A 14,672-nucleotide genomic window follows, 5' to 3' on the forward strand; every position below is an offset into this window, starting at 1 on the left:
GCAGATGACGTTATGCACCGGACAAAGGGGATCAGGTCTCTTTATCACATGCCAACAGCTGGGCCACCGCTGGTAAGCAGAGAAAAAACGGAAAAAAAACAAGTCCAAGCCCGAGGTGTTAGCCCTACAAGGAAACGTAGCCTCGGCCTCGTCCTCTGGAGCAGAGGAAGAATACAGACCCAATGTCTGCTACAGCTATTCCAGGAAACCTCCAATGAAGACACCTGCGAAGGGTTATATATGACGGAGGAAGGAAGGAGCAACCAGAGGCTAAGGGCTATATTTGAAGCCCCATCAGAGGAGGGAACATGGAAGAGATTCCCCTCGGGCACCACCGACGGGGATGGGGAACAACCGACCCACCCCTCTACCGAGGTCTACCTGCCCCAAGAATTTTAGGGACAGTTCGGCACCTCTCAGCATAGAGACCCAGACCTACGGGATGTCATGAGGAAATGTTGACGGATCAGGTGAACCCTCTCTTCCCTACTATGCAATCAGGCAGGGTCTCTTGCATTGGGTTGTGCAATGAAGGGGGGGAAAACAGGAATTACTAATGGTGCCGAGACCATACAGGGATACTCTCCTACAGCTAGCACATTCCCACGTCATAGGAGGACACCTGGCACAGGGCGAAACGATCGACAGAATCATGCAGAGGTTCTATTGGCCCCGTGTCACCCTAGATGTGGCCAGGTATTGTAGGACGTGTGATCAATGTCAGCGTACGGCCACACCTGCGCAGACCTTTGATTCCTCTCCCCATTATAGAGACCCCCTTCGAACGCATAGCTATGGATCTCGTGGGACCCCTCCCGAAATCCACCAGAGGATACGAGTACATCCTGGTTGTCGTAGATTACGCTACTAAGTTCCCAGAGGCCATACCCCTTTGCAACATGTCATCAAAGGGAATTGCCAAGAAATTGTTCATGCTGTTCTCCCGGGTGGGCCTTCCCAAGAAGATCCTAACCGACAAGGATTCATTTTTTATTTTACCTTTATTTAACCAGGCAAGTCAGTTAAGAACAAATTCTTATTTTCAATGACGGCCTAGGAACAGTGGGTTAACTGCCTGCTCAGGGGCAGAACGACAGATTTGTACCATGTCAGCTCAGGGGTTTGAACTTGCAACCTTCCGGTTGCTAGTCCAACACTCTAACCACTAGGCTACCCTGCCGCCCCGCCTCATGTCCCGATTGATGAAGGACATGTGTCGGTTATACCAGGTTCAACAGATACACACAAGCATATTCCACCCGCAGACAGACAGTTTGTGCAAACGCCTGATGTTTGCCCTGCGAGAAGTACCCCAGGCGTCCACTGGGTTCTCCCCATTCTAATTGCTCTACGGCCGGCCATGTCGAGGGATCATTGACTTAGCCAAGGAGACCTGGGATGCCCAACCATGTCCATTCCGGTCGACGATAGAACATGTTACCCTAATGAGGGACCGCCTGTCGGCAGTCTGACCCATAGTAAATTAACATATGGAGAAGGCGCAACAGACTCAAGGCCGAGCCTACGATAAGTCAGCAACACCCATGGAGTTCACCATGGGAGAGATAGTGCTGGTACTCGTGCCCATGGCCGAACACTGCTTGCTGGCGCAGTGGGTTGGGCCCTACGAGGTAACAGAAAGGGTCTCATCGGTCAATTACCTCATCAAGCAACCTGACAGGAGGAAGAAGGTCCAACTCTATCATGTCAACCTACTGAAGTACCATGGAAGAGAGGAGGGTGTGGCTTTGATGGACGTGGAGGACAAGGAAAAAGAGGAGGCCCTGCTACAGGTGCGCCATGGCCGAACTCCCCTGCCGGAGCAGTCTGGCCCGCTAGACAAGCTGATTATGCAATTCGGGCAGGGTATTCTCTCCCTTCCCAGGACAAACAGATGTTCTGGTTCACTATATCCACACTGAACCCGACAAGAAGGAGCATTTCCGGCTTTACAGGATTCCTGAGGACCACCAAGTCATCGCTAAGAACAAGGTGAGGGAGATGCTGAGGATGAGGGTGATCGAGCCTTCTATGAGTGAGTGGTCCAGTCCCATAGTCCTGGTCCCCAAACCTGACGGTAGTATGAGGCTCTGAAACAACTTTAGAGGTGTAAACGCCATCTCTACTTTCGACGCGTATCCCATGCCCCGCGTGGAAGGCCAAGTTCATCACCACCTTGGATTTGATGAAAGGATATTGGCAAGTGCCAGTGGCTCCGGAGGACCGCCCAAAGACTGCCTGCACCACACGGAAGGCGCTTTTTTAGTATGTGAGAATGCCCTTCGGACTGCATGGTGCTGCGGCAACTTTCCAAGACCTCATGGATGCCATTCTACAACCCCATCAAGAGTACGCAGCGGCGTACATAGACGATGTGGTCATTCACAGCGAGGACTGGGATAGCCACCTCCTGTGTCTGCGGGCGGTGCTCGTGAGCCTGGAGGCTACAGGGCTGACGGCAAATCCAAACAAATGCTGCCTGGGTCTGTCCGAAGCGGAATACCTGGGATACACCGTGGGGAACGGAAAAATACCACGGCAAGACTCGGGAATGGCCTCGGCCCCAGACGAAGTGGGACGTCCGAGCCTTCTTGGGGATGACGGGATATTATCGCTGTTTCATCTCTGGATATGCAACCATTGCCATCCCTTCACAAGCCAAGAAAAACCTGCCAAGCCATGTAGCATGGAAGAACAAGACGGAAGACGCTTTCCAGTTGCTAAAAGATAGCCTGTCCTCTGATTACGTCCTGCATGCTCCTGGTTTCTCCCATATGTTCATTGTGCAGGTAGACGCCTCAGATACGGGGCTCAGGCCGTCCTAGCTCAGGGTGAAGGCAAAACAGAGAGGCCTATTCTCTTCATAAGTAGGAAGCTCATTGATCGGGAACAGAGATATGCTACCGTAGAGAAAGAGGCCCTAGCCATTAAGTGGGCCCTCGCTTATCTCCGGTACTACCTCGTTACTGACCATCCTCCCCTCACGTGGATGGCCGGTAAGACAAAAAATAACAACAGAATAGTCAGATGGTTTCTTGCTTTACAACCATTCTCTTTCCATGTTATCCACAGGGCCGGATCGAGGAACGGGAATGCGGACGCGCTGTCCCAACGTGACCAAGACGGCGCGTCTGGCGCCCGGCCCTCCAGTCCGGTCCTGAGGGGGGAGGTATGTGGAAGGACCACCAGAGGGCAGGCTTGTCCCACAGATAGTAGCCCAGCCTGGCATGTGAGTCAAGGTGATCAGAGGCAATGAAGCACAGCTGACGGTACTAATGACCTATTCTCTTTCCCCTACAAGAGAGAGGAGGGAACCGGCAGTGAGGGAAGCTGGAGAAAGAAAAGTGTGTTTGCTTCTCCAAAGGAGAGGACATACCTTTCGGAAGGAAGAAGAAGAGGACAAATGACCTCTTGGGAATGGCCACCACGGATCCGGACCACCACCCGAAGAGGGTTGTCCACGAACAGATCGTTAAGGCGGTGACACACCTGTGATTTATGTTGTAGTGTAAAGATACTCACCTTGTGTTCCTTGTTCTTGTAAAGATGATTTGTGTTTTCCTTGGTTGATCATCTGATTGTGTTGGAGTGTTTGAGAAGAAAAAAATACCTCAATAGAGAACTTTGTTCAATTAAGAAAACCTGCTCCTGACTATTTTATTCCACCTTTCCACTTTAGAGCAACCTCAAAGTACTTGGTCCGCCCACATCTCTTTCTCTCTGGGAACCCAGAGGGGAATCAAATCAGATCTTATTTATATAGCACATTTCTTGCAGAGGATGCATTTCAAAGTGGAACATTTGGGGACGCACAATATTTGCAGCACACACTAAGTGGATTGCACCTATGTTGTTATCTAGCTCACATGTTTCAGCTAGTACAGTACCAATGTCTTCATCATAATCAGTAGAGGTAAGAAAATATATGGCTAAACTGGTTGCCTTTCGCTGTGAATAAATTAACACTCCCTTTATTTTCAATGCATTCTTCTGCAATAGGTGGGTAAATGCTTGTAAAAATAAAACAGGTGTGTAAACTGTGTTTGTGGGTTTACTCTCTAGTACACCACTGATTAGAACATCCCCTCCCTTATTTTTTATCAATCCTGGAAGGAGCAGCTTAGCATGAATCTTGATTCAGGAGTTAACAACACACAGCTGATAGAAACAACTCCTGGGTCAAACATACTGGAAGCAATGACTTGTCCCAGGAGTTTGACTGGAAGCAATGACTTGACCCAGGAGTCGTCACTGTCAGTCGTGTGCTGTTTACTCCTGTTGGTAATGCCAAGCTACTCTTTCCTGGATGTGTTTATTTTATTAAACCTTTAATTTGTAAGATGAGTGCCATGGCCCCAGGGGCAATATCTGTGATGTCACAATATCTAAATATTTTCAGGACACGTAAATCTCTCTCTGCAAGATTATGTGCTTTTATCACAAAATGAACAATCATTCTGGACATTTCAGCTTAGCCACCCTATTATATGTGATGATATCCAAGAGATGCACCCAGGGGGGCTGTAGGTAGCCCAGCAGCTAAGGATTTGGACCTGTAGCCAAAAGGTCACCAGTTGGAGAATTGTTTTATTTTTTATTGTCACATACACCGGGAGCTAGAATAAAGGGGGGACTGATCTGGTAACTGTTCAGTTCCTGACAAGTCCCTTCCGTTGGGCCCTTGAGCAACATGCGCTCCATCCAGGGGTGCTGCACTACATGTGTTTGTGCTAACTGGGAGAGTTGTGTTGTAAGCGCAGAAGACACATTTCTGTTGTTCTCTGTAACATGGACAATAAAGTTGTATTATATGGCTCCTGGTCTGGAGCCAGTGCCATGTTAGGCCTACAGCCTAAAAAGGAGTTGTGAATGTCTTATGAATAACCCCTCCAAGTAAAGTGTTATGATTGGTTTCATAAAGGAGTTGTGAATGTCTTATGAATAACCCCTCCAAGTAAAGTGTTATGATTGGTTTCATAAAGGAGTTGTGAATGTCTTATGAATAACCCCTCCAAGTAAAGTGTTATGATTGGTTTCATAAAGGTGTTGTGAATGTCTTATGAATAACCCCTCCATGTAAAGTGTTATGATTGGTTTCATAAAGGTGTTGTGAATGTCTTATGAATAACCCCTCCATGTAAAGTGTTATGATTGGTTTCATAAAGGAGTTGTGAATGTCTTATGAATAACCCCTCCAAGTAAAGTGTTATGATTGGTTTCATAAAGGTGTGGTCTTATGAATAACCCCTCCATGTAAAGTGTTATGATTGGTTTCATAAAGGAGTTGTGAATGTCTTATGAATAACCCCTCCATGTAAAGTGTTATGATTGGTTTCATAAAGGTGTGGTCTTATGAATAACCCCTCCAAGTAAAGTGTTATGATTGGTTTCATAAAGGTGTGGTCTTATGAATAACCCCTCCAAGTAAAGTGTTATGATTGGTTTCATAAAGGTGTTGTCTTATGAATAACCCCTCCATGTAAAGTGTTATGATTGGTTTCATAAAGGAGTTGTGAATGTCTTATGAATAACCCCTCCAAGTAAAGTGTTTCATAAAGGTGTTGTGAATGTCTTATGAATAACCCCAAGTAAAGTGTTATGATTGGTTTCATAAAGGTGTTGTCTCCAAGTAAAGTGTTCTGTAGATGTCAGTGGGAGATTTGTTGAATGTTTTACTCAGACTAATCCAAGTGAACAAAAAAAAACAGCCTCATGACTTTCGCTCAATGTTCTATCCTGTATGTTTCTGTTTCAGGATGAGAACATAATGAACTCCATGCAGCTTTTTGAGAACGTGCTCTAGACCCCAGCAGAACGTTCTACGCCATTCCCCCAACATCCAATCCTGTACTTCTGTCTATACACAATTTCTGTCCAATCCCAAGACACACACACTACATCTAGTGCAGTATGTATAGGATTAGCTAATCCACAGATATGTACATGTGTAGAAACTAGTTTATTTACTGCTGCACTAGTCTCAACCTGCCACTGCTTCTGGACTAAAGAGAACACTAGAGAAAGAGAAGAGAGCTAGTGGGACCTCTGCTACTTTAAAGATTCTCAGCCTCCCAGAAAAAAAGAAAAAAGGACCAAACTGCTCAACACTGCTGATCCTATGAGCTTCTAGTACTCTGCCTCCTCATTGGACCCAAAAGACAAATGACCAATCAAATGATGGAGTGTGAGAGTGGAAATAGAGGAGAAAAACCCATCACGATGTTGCTGGCCTCCAGATAAGGATGCTGTAGCTATAACACACAGTGTCTTGGCACTTACACATTCTGTACACACACACACTATCTGTCTGCACATAAACATACTACACACACACACAAACACAATCTCACCACACTCACAAATGCTGTACAAAACACACACACGCACACACACACCCTTCCCACCCAGCAGAGGCTTGCCAGGAAAGGATATCTGTGGACACACTGACACACTTCTCTGAAGAGTGTTTGAGAGAGTTGATGTAGCGTACAGAAAGCTGGACTGATCCCGAGCAGGGGCACCGGCACCAAACACCACAGGGACACTAAAAAGAAAAGAACTGAAGCATGTTTGTCAGATGTGATGTGTGATTTGCTTGCACTAAGAATTGTTCATATTGTACAATATGCACCAGAAGAGAATGTATTGATTGTAAATGTAGATAGTCACTGTAGACCACTAAAGAAAAACTCAGTGTGTATGTAGATATGTATAGACAGTAATATATAATAATAGCATCCTAAAGCCAAGTGTCAAGCTGTCACCTGTACTCCACTATGGGTTACAGGTGTTAAAGTTAAGGCCAGACAAAATCTGTGTGGATGTTTTCTTACCACTTACAAAACACTAATTCATATAATTGTAGCCTAACATGTTTAATATAAGAATTATTGGATCATTTGATCCTACAGGTATCTTGTTTAATTCCAAGTCAGTTCTGGAGTGTAGAGGTACCCCTATGGTCGGTGGGTTCTATACCTACTGGTTGCGTCTGGTCATAGTTCTAAGTGACACAGGGAGGTTCGCTGGTTCTGCTCTGTCACCAACGGACCTGCGAATCAGAATAAGCTTTAGATGTACAGTATGTCAGTGCCACCTTATAATATGTGTAATAATAATAAGACAGATATACTAAGATGTATATGTGTTGTAAACTAAAGCCATCCTCAGAGGAATACAGAGTATACAGCTAGGGCTTGATCCCTCTTCTTAATCCCTCATCAGAGGTTTTGTTTTGTTAATGACCCAACTGGCACCCTGATCCCTTTCAAAAGTAGTGCACTATAAAGGGAATAGGGTGCCATGGCCCTGGTCAAATGTAGAGCACTATAAAGGGAATAGGGTGCCATTTGGGACCTCTATGATGTCATCATCTGAGGTATGGGCACTGGCCACTAGTGATGACATCACTATACTTACCTATCCTAAACCATGATAAGGTATGTGTTTGTTGTTGTTGTACTACATGTATATACAGTAGTGAATACGGGAACAGTGTTCCTGTGGCATAAAGTATCATTACATTTTCTCATTGAAACCAGGGACAATTCTGAGACAGCAAAACTATACCATAACTATACCATAATCCTGATATGGTAATACCACCATTTGTACCTGTACCATGTTGACAGCTCAGACTGCAGAAAACACAGCCCCATACCCAGCCCAACCTCATACCCCCATACTTAAGCCCTAACTATAGCCCCTATCCCAAGGCCCTATACTGTACCCAGTGGACCTGTTCTAGGAAATCACATGTCTCAGAAGTAGAGTGTTGTAACAGAGGTTTTCTCTGTCTCTTCCATAACAACATAACTCATGTGACCTAGCCTAGAACAGATTACGTATGTCCGTGTGTGTGTGGCATGAATTAATGAAACAGACTAGAGACCAGACCATGGAACTGAAGCATACACAGAGAGCATGGCCTGGCCTAGAGCGCTCTCTCTCTTTCTCACTCACACACACATAAAGTCATGCAGTAAAACTGCAGGAAACTGTGGTTATTGCCCCAGTCCACATTTCAACAGTAGGAGGATTGCACAATATTGCAGTGCTTCTGATGTCCATAATACAATCTGGAGACATAGTTTTTTAGCAGGCCTACATTAAAGCAGTATTGTGTTTCTCCCCCTTCTTGGTCTTGTTTTAGGTGACCTATTTGGCCAACCTGGAACCATGTTTAGACGTAACATAGTAAACTTAAATCTGCGACACTCCAGTTACTATGATATGTTATATTTCGTATGGTATGTATTAATTTGTGGAATTCCATCATCCATTTCATGATATGTTTTGATATGATATTTGGGGCAGCAGGGTAGCCTAGTGGTTAGAGTGTTGGACTAGCAACTGAAAGGTTGCAAGTTCAAATCCCTGAGCTGAGAAAGTACAAATCTCTCGTCCTTACCCTGAACAGGCAGTTAACCCACTGTTCCTAGGCTGTCATTGAAAATAAGAATTTGTTTTTAACTGACTTGCCTAGTTAAATAAAGGTTCAAATATATATATATGGTATGAATTGCAATCTAAATTGTATAGGCTACAAATTGCAAGACAGGTCACTCTGGAGTAAATGTTAACATAATGTGCAATTTATCCTATTAAACACCAAAAATGTGTTTCAAGTCTCATCTTAGGCAGGTCTCATGCTGAAAAAGAAAGGAAATTCTTGCTTACTTCACCCACCAATATTTTCTTTTCTTTTGCAAAAAAAGTGTGTTCCAGTAGTTAGCAACACCACTACATGGTAAAAAGATATTAACTAGTCAAAACACTACCAAGATTTTATTTTATTCAACTACCACCAAGCTAAAGCAAAATGTAATTAGTCAACATGTAGTTAACTAATCCCAATCACTGCTATTTGGGCCGCATGTTCATGATTGTGGCGCATGCATCCTGAAGCATGGTGATATTCCTATTTGGGATCCGTGGGACGTCCACAGCGAACAGGTAAATTAAGTAATGTTGCTGCAATATGCCTAGAAGACCACTAGATGGCACTATAGAACGTCGCAAATATACACAGACCAAGGGATAAAGAGGAAGACGCCATTTTTTTCATAACAATGACAGCAGAGATGAGTTTAGCGAAACGGAGAGTACCGAGAAAGCGAGAGAGAAAGGAAGGGAAGGAGGAGGAGAATGAGTAGACTAGGTTTATAGAATCAGCGTCCCCTATGAACACAACGAATGACAGTCCGGCTTGCATCACAGGTACGAACGCCTCCGATTGGTTGAAGCACGGTTCTGAAGGAGGAGACAGAGGAAGGACTTCAAGGGCCTGAGCATGCGCTATTGTGTCTCCCTTACATATATGTAAGACAAAATCCTTCAGTAGCTATAGACATTGCTGTCTGACATCCACTATCGTGGTAGACTACAAGAATAGGTATTTTCTACTAAGAACTGGACCTACACACATCTAGAGCTCCTTTCGGTTTCATTTTAAGGTTCTTTTCGGGTTTAGCTTTGGCTGTAGCCTATCCAACCCTAACCTCACCGACACGGGGACTCTAACCCTGACGGGAATCGAGTCCTGTCGGTTCTTCTTCCCCAGTGCAGGTGAGTCTTTACCCGGGGAACCGGCTGTATACTGTTCACTAGGTTATTAAACCGTATTTGCATCATTCTCGTGATTAGGCATAAGACGCTTTAGCTAGTGTGGCACAGGATTTCCCAAACTCGGTCTTGCTCCCCCCCCCCCGGTACACGTTTTGGTTTTTGGCATAGCACTACACAGCTGATTCAAATAACCAACTTATCAAGCGTTGATTATTTGAAACAGCTGCGTAGTACTAGGGTAAAACCCAAAATGTGCCCCAGGACCGAGTTTGGCAAACCCTGGCGTAGTATACAAAGGAGACCATCCAAGAATGGACCAATAGCAAACGGGTAAGGATCATGTCTATAGCGATGCATGCGCCTAATCAGACGGCCTCATCATTTAATGATAAGAGATACGCAGTGGAAAAGTAGGACGCCTTGCTTTCTATTGATTAGCCTAGACTCTATTTGACCTAGATAGTTCGTCTATGTATTGATATGTTGGCTACTTGTGACAAATGTTTTATTGATGTAGTTCTGTTCTTGAGCTGTTAATGTCATGATTTGTGTGGACCCCAGGAAGAGTAGCTGCAGCTTTGGGGATCCTAATAAAATACCTATGACTTATCTCCCTTTCCTTTATCTTATAACAAGTGTGTGAAGCAGTGGCGGCTCAACTGATTAAAACGCACTGTTTTGCAATGGTATGCAGTGGCCTCAACAGCACCCTCTATGGGCGAAGGGGATACCTAGTCAGTTGCACAACTGAATGTAATTCAACTGAAATGTGTCTTCCGCATTTAACCCAACACCTCTGAATCAGAGAAGTGCAGGGGGGCCTACCTCAATCGAAGTCCGGGAAGCAGTTGTTGGGGGTTAACTGCCTTGCTCAGGGGCAGAATTTTTCCTCCTTGCCAGCTCTGTGATTTGAATCAGCGCTCTTAACGGCTCGGCTACCAGGCTACCTGCTGGAATGGGAGTGGTTCCCATACTGGGAAGGGAAACTTTTTTTTAAGGAACTCAGTCCGGCTTTCAATTTACTCCTGAAAGTTGTAATAGTTGAATGTACAAGGTGCAATTTTGTTAATTGGGTAGTGCATCAGCAGTTTTCCTCTTGTCATTGCAGATCTTAGAGCTATTTGTAACTTGTCAGAAATCAACAAGTCCATGTCAACAAAAACAATTTGGCAGCGATCGTTTAGCTGCTCAGATAGCTGATGTTTAAAGTTAGTGAGGGAAATATAAGGCTTCAGCGATGTATTTTTTAAAATTTATTTTAATTTTTTAAATACATTTTATTATTTTTGCAATTTGTTCCAGTCTCTGGCAGCAGAGAACTGGAAGGAAAGGCAGCGAAAAGAGCTGTTGGCTTGGGGATGACCAGTGAGATATACCTGCTGGAGCACGTCCTACAGGTGGGTGTTATCGTGACCAGTGAGCTGAGATAAGGCGGAGCTTTACCTAGCATAGACTTATAGATCACCTGGAGCCAGTGGGTCTGGCGACAAATATGTAGCAAGGGCCAGCCGACTACCGATCCTCGACTTCGGTGACATCATCTACAAAATAGACTGCATTCAGTTTGTAAACTATCACAGTGCCATCCGTTTTGTTACCAAAGCCCCTTATACTAACCACCACTGCGACCTGTATTTGGAATTTTCATCTGTGTTGTCGTCACCTCTCTTTCCTGTGGATTTCTGAACATAATGCAACAAACAGGTATTTTGGATATAAAAATCCATCTTTATGGAACAAACGGAACATTTGTTGTGTAACTGGGAGTCTTGTGCGTGAAAACATCCGAAGATCATCAAAGGTAAACGATTAATTTGATTGATTTTCTCATTTTCGTGACCAAGCTTCCTGATGTTAAGTGTACTTAATGTTTTGTCGTGCGATAAATATACACACGCTTGGATTGCTTTCGCTGAAAAGCATAATTTGAAAATCTGTCACGACAGGTGGATTAACAAAAGGTTAAACTGTGTTTTCCTATATTGCACTTGTGATTTCATGAATATTAATATTTATTGAATGTAGCGCTATGCTATTCAGCGGTTGTTGATGACACTTATCCCGATATCGGGATTGCAGCCGTAACAAGTTAACGTATACAGAATAGTGTCGTCTGCGTTGAGGTGGATCAAAGAATCACACACAGCAAGAGCGACATTATTGATATGTACAGAGAAGAGTCAGCCCGAGAATTGAACCCTGTGGTACCCCCAGAGACTGCCAGAGGTCCAGACAACAGGCCCTCCGATTTGAGACACTGCCTATTCATTGCCGTTTTACCTGTTGTTGTCTTAGCTGATTAGCTGTTGTCTTACCCGTTGTCTTAGCTAGCTCTCCCAATCAACACCTGTGATTGCTTTATGCCTCGCTTTATGTCTCTCTCAAATGTCAATATGCCTTGTTGTTTAGGATAGTTATCATTGTTTTAGTTTACAGCGGAGCCACTAGTCCCACTCTACATGTCTCAGATTCCTTCTTTGTCCCACCCCCCACACATGGGTGAACTCACCCAGTATAACCAGCACACCCAGAGATGCAACCTCTCATCATCACGCATGGGCTTACCTCCACTGTACCTACACCCCACCATACCTCTGTCTGCACATTATGCCCTGAATCTTTTCTAACACGCCCAGAAATCTGCTGCTTTTATTCTCTGTCCCCACCGCACTAGACGACCAGTTTTGATAGCCTTTAGTCGTACCCTCTTCCTACTCTGTTCCTCGGGTGATGTGGAGGTTAACCCAGACCCTGCGTGTCCCCAGGCACTCTCATTTGTTGACTTCTGTAATCGAAAAAGCCTTGGTTTCATGCATGTTAACATCAGTAGCCTCCTCCCTAACTTATTTTACTCACTGCTTTAGCACACTCCACCAACCCTGATGTCCTTGCCGTGTCTGAATCCTGGTTTAGGAAGGCCACACAAAATGTTGAGATTTCCATCCCCAACTAAAACATTTTCTGTCAAGATAGAAATGCCAAATGGGGAGGAGTTAGCCTGTCATACTTTCCAGTTCGAGCTCCAAAAATAAGTCTCACTGTTGCTGCCTGTCAGCTCCCAGCTGTGCCCTGGACATCGTACGTGAATTGATTGCCCCCATCTAAATTTCAGAAGTTCGTTCTGCTAGGTTACCTGCCCTCCAAATACACCTCTGCTGTTTTCAATCAGGTTCTCAGCGATTACTGCCTCATTGCCTGCATTCGTTATGGGTCCGCGGTCAAACAACCACCCCTCATCACTGTCAAACCCTCCCTAAAACACTTCTGCGAACAGGCCTTTCTAATCGACCTGGCCCGGGTATCCTGGAAGGATATTGACCTCATTCCTTCAGTAGAGGACGCCTGGTTGTTCATTTAAAAGTGCTTTCCTCACCATTTTAAATAAGCATGCCCCTTTAAAAAAATGTAGAACTAAGAACAGATATAGCCCTTAGTTCACTCCAGACGTGACTGCCCTCGACCAGCACAAAAACATCATGTGGCGTACTGCACTAGCATCGAATAGTCCCCGCAATATGCAACTTCACAGGGAAGTCAGGAACCAATACACACAGTCAGTTAGGAAAGGAAAGGCTAGCTTTAGAAATGTGCATCCTGTAGCTCGAACTCCAAAAAGTTCTGGGACACTGTAAAGTCCATGGAGAATAAGAGCACCTCCTCCCGGCTGCCCACTGCACTGAGGCTAGGAAACACTTCTCTACGGCTGGCCATGCTTTCCTCCTGGCTACCCTAACCCCGGCCAACAGCTCCGCCCCCCCACGCAGCTACTTGCCCAAGCCTCCCAGCTTCTCCTTCACCCAAATCCAGATAGCAGATGTTCTGAAAGAGCTGCAAGACCTGGACACGTACAAATCAGCTGGGCTAAACAATCTGGACCCTCTCTTTCTTAAATTATCCGCCACCATTGTTGCAACCCCTATTACTAGTCCTTTCAATCTCTTTCGTCTCCTCCAAGATTCCTAAAGATTGGAAAGCTGCCGCGGTCATCCCCCTCTTCAAAGGGGGTGACACTCTAGACCCAAACTGTTACAGACCTATATCCATCCTGCCCTGCCTTTCCAAAGTCTTCGAAAGCCAAGTTAACAAACCGATCACTGACCATTTCGAATCCCACCGTACCTTCTCTGCTGTGCAATCCGGTTTCCGAGCCGGTCATGGGTGCACCTTAGCCACGCTCAAGGTACTAAACAATATCATAACCACCATTGATAAAAGAGTACTGTGCAGTTGTCGTCATCAACCTGGCCAAGGCTTTCGACTGTCAATCACTGTATTCTTATCAGCAGACTCAACAGCCTTGGTTTCTCAAATGACTGCCTCGCCTGGTTCACCACCGACTCCTCTGATAGAGTTCCGTGTGTCAAATCGGAGGGCCTGTTGTCCGTACAACAGTCTCTATGGGGGTGCCACAGGGTTCAATTCTCGGGCCAACCCTTTTCTCTGTATCTCAATGATGTTTCTCTTGCTGCGGGTGATTCCTTGATCCACCTCTACGCAAACGACACCGTTCTGTATAAATCTGGCCCTTCTTTGGACACTGTGTTAACAAACCTCCAAATGCGCTTCAATGCTGTACAACATTCCTTCCGTGGCCTCCAACTGCTCTTAAACGCTAGTAAAACTAAATGCATGCTCTTCAACCGATTGCTACCCGCCCCCCCCCCCCGACTAGCATCACTACTCTGAACGGTTCTGACTTAGAATGTGTGGACTACCACAAATACCTAGGTGTCTGGTTAGTCTGTAAATTTTCCTTCCTGGCTCGTATATTAAGCATCTCCAAAATCAAATCTAGAATTGGCTTTCTATTTCGCAACAAAGTGTCCTTCACTCACGCTGCCAAACATACCCTCGTATTATTATCTTACCGATCCTCGACTTCGGTGATGTCATTTATAAAATAGCCTCCAACACTCTACTCAGCAAATTGGATGCAGTCTATCACTAACTTTAAGCATCAGCTATCTAAGCAGCTCACCGATCGCTGCAGCTGTACACAGCCCATCTGTAAAAACCTATCTCATCCCCATATTCTTATTTACTTTTTTTTGCTCTTTTGCACACCAGTATTTCTATCTGCACATCTATCACTCCAGTGTTAATTT

At 45.0% G+C, this 14,672-nt stretch overlaps 1 protein-coding gene across 5 annotated transcripts in view; it reads left to right on the top strand.

The window, feature by feature from the left end:
* Nucleotides 1-9,171: 9,171 nt before the first annotated feature.
* The window catches only part of LOC135513947 (solute carrier family 23 member 2-like), a 71,287-nt gene continuing 65,786 nt past the window's right edge, over nt 9,172-14,672 (top strand). For 2 of the 5 annotated variants that reach the window (XM_064936984.1, XM_064936985.1), the window contains exons 1-2: nt 9,178-9,567; nt 10,870-10,964. The gene's annotated coding sequence lies outside the window, so the exon portion shown is untranslated. Of the gene's footprint in view, nt 9,568-10,869; nt 10,965-14,672 lie in introns of all 5 variants that reach the window. The other 3 variants (XM_064936987.1, XM_064936988.1, XM_064936982.1) reach the window with 2 other exon arrangements.

The sequence above is a fragment of the Oncorhynchus masou genome, chromosome 25, assembly GCF_036934945.1.
Source record: "Oncorhynchus masou masou isolate Uvic2021 chromosome 25, UVic_Omas_1.1, whole genome shotgun sequence".
Classification (NCBI taxonomy): Eukaryota; Metazoa; Chordata; class Actinopteri; order Salmoniformes; family Salmonidae; genus Oncorhynchus; species Oncorhynchus masou.